At 42.5% G+C, this 2,511-nt stretch overlaps 1 pseudogene; it reads right to left on the minus strand.

Moving 5' to 3' along the window:
• Nucleotides 1-354: 354 nt before the first annotated feature.
• On the minus strand, nucleotides 355-2,161 carry LOC150005936 (large ribosomal subunit protein eL18 pseudogene; annotated as a pseudogene).
• Nucleotides 2,162-2,511: the final 350 nt, after the last annotated feature.

Consider the following 2,511-nt stretch of genomic DNA (forward strand, 5'->3'; position numbering starts at 1 on the left):
TTGTTATATCATGGATATTCCAGTGATACAATGTATCCATTTTCCTATGGATTGACACGTAAGTTGATTTTAATATCTTGTTGTTAAAAACATGCAATAACCATTCTATACATGTTCCTTTAAGCACTTGAGGAGGAATTTCTCTAGGGTATATACCTATGAATAAAATCATTGAAAAAAAGAGTAAAAATTACCTGGATATTATCAAATGGCCCTTCAAAGTGGTTGTGTTAACTTACACTCCTACCAGTAATAGGTGTACTGTGTTTTTTATTTTTTTTCAGTATCCAAAATCTTTTTAATAACAAGAGATTAGTTTTTGTAGCTGCAGCTGGCCCATGGGCCTCTTGTGTGCTAGAACTTCCAGCCCTTGGAGCATACGCAATGTTTGGTTTGGCTGGGAAGGGTTCCTGGGGCCTTGCCAAAATACCTGTACACCTCTTGGCCCTTGCTAGGACCAGAGAGTAGAATGGTGCCACAGTACTTGGGGCTGTCCAGGGCCAGTTGGTCAAAGATGAGGATCTTGTCTCCAGCCATGAGGATACGGCTCCTGCTAACAACTTCTCACACAAAGTGCACACACCTTCAATTTGGGTACCTCCTGGACATACAAATCATGGGCTATAGTCTCTACAACCAGAGTGGTTTTGCCCTCCTGGCTAGGAAGCTTCATTTTCCAGGTCATTGGGAAAGAGACAGAGGTAGCCGATTGGTGCAATTCATGAACAACCTCTTTAGCACCACTTGTTTAAAGGTGGAGTTGGTTTGTCTCACCAGAAACCTGTACAGCTTGACCAATAACCTTAGGTAAAATTCCTGGCTCTTGAGCTCCTTGCACCAAACCTGTCAGTCTTTGTTATGGCAGATGTCAACTCCCACAATGGCACCTCCTATTCCACCAGGTCCAGAAAGTATAATGTACTCTTATTTTTTTTTAATTTATTGTTTTCTTCTATTACAGTTGTCTCACTTTCCCCCCCAATTGCTCCCCTCCACCCAGTCCACCCCTTCTCCCACAGTCTATGCCTGCCCTGTTACTCAATTGTCCATGTCCATGGGTCATTTATACTAGTTCCTTGACTAAACCTTCCTCTTCTTTCCCCCCTTCTCCTCTTCCACCCACTGGTCACTTTCAGTCTGCTCCTTGTTTACTTGCCTCTGGTCCTATTTTGCACATTTGTTTGTTATTCATTAGTGTCCTGTGTTAGATTATATCGTATGGTATTTGTCTTTCGCTGCCTGGCTTATTTCACTAAGCATAATACTCCTCAGTTGCATCCATGTTGTTGCAAATGGTAGGAGTTCCTTCTTTCTTTCTGCTGCATAGTATTCCATTGTGTAAATGTACCACAGTTTTTGATCCACTTATCTGCAGATGGGCACTTAGGCTGTTTCCAGCACTTGGCTATTGTGAATAGTGTTGCTATGAACATAGGGGTGCATAGGTTCTTCTGAATTTGTGTTTCAGAATTCTTGAATTGGAATTGCTGGATCAAATGTCAGTTTCATTATTAGTTTTCTGAGGAAGTTCCATACTGTTTTCCATAGTGGCTGCACCAGTCTGCATTCCCACCAGCAGTGCACTAGAGTTCCCATTTCTCCACATCCTCGCCAGCACTTGTTTGTTGATTTGTTGACGATGGCCATTCTGATTGGTGTGGGGTGGTATCTTGTTGTGGCTTTAATTTGCATCTCTCTGATGGCTAGTGATGTTGAGCATTCTTTCATATGCCTTTGGATCCTCTGTACGTCCTCTTTGGAGAGGTATTTGTTCAGGTCCTTTGCCCATTTTTTAATTGGATTGTCTGTCTTCTTGGTGTTAAGTCTTATAAGTTCTTTATATATTTTGGAGATCAAACCCTTGTCTAGGGTGTCATTGGCAAATATGTTGTAATGTACTCTTTAAGTGTAAAGAAAATACATACACCCCAACATTCATGTATGTACCAGATATATATGGTGAGTATGTAATGTATATCAGGGATCAGAAGACCAAGCCTGGATATTCCCACCTGTCTCTCTTTCCCTCTCTTATTTGCCGCAACCTAATTCCTTCACCTTCCTGTCCTTCGAGGCCCTCCTCAAGTCCCTCAGAAGGCCTTCCTTGTCACAAGGTTCTTCACATCTCTCCTGTCCCTGACCTACCTTGGCAGCCCCTCATCACCAGCAGGTGTATTTAGTGTTTCAGAGGTCTATACTCTGGCTCTACATCATATCATCTGCTCCTCAAAGGCAATAACCATCCTGAGGATTTGTTAGCATCTTCCAGAATCCAGTGCCACATTCATAATGGGTTCTTGATGTGGTTGGCGAATTGCTGATGGAGTGAAGGCAGTTTCCTTTTCCTCCTGTAGAGAGATCAGGTCATATTCCTGGAGAGATTTCCTAGAAACAAATATCCTCCCTCACTTTGGTAACATCCAGTTAACATGCAGACCCACACACCCATTGCTTCAGTAATCTCATTCCCCTGTATATGCTCTAGAGAAATGCCCTCATACACAGTCCCAC

This window comes from Furipterus horrens, unplaced genomic scaffold, assembly GCF_987537825.1.
Source record: "Furipterus horrens unplaced genomic scaffold, mFurHor1.1.pri manual_scaffold_6, whole genome shotgun sequence".
In the NCBI taxonomy this organism is placed as follows: domain Eukaryota; kingdom Metazoa; phylum Chordata; class Mammalia; order Chiroptera; family Furipteridae; genus Furipterus; species Furipterus horrens.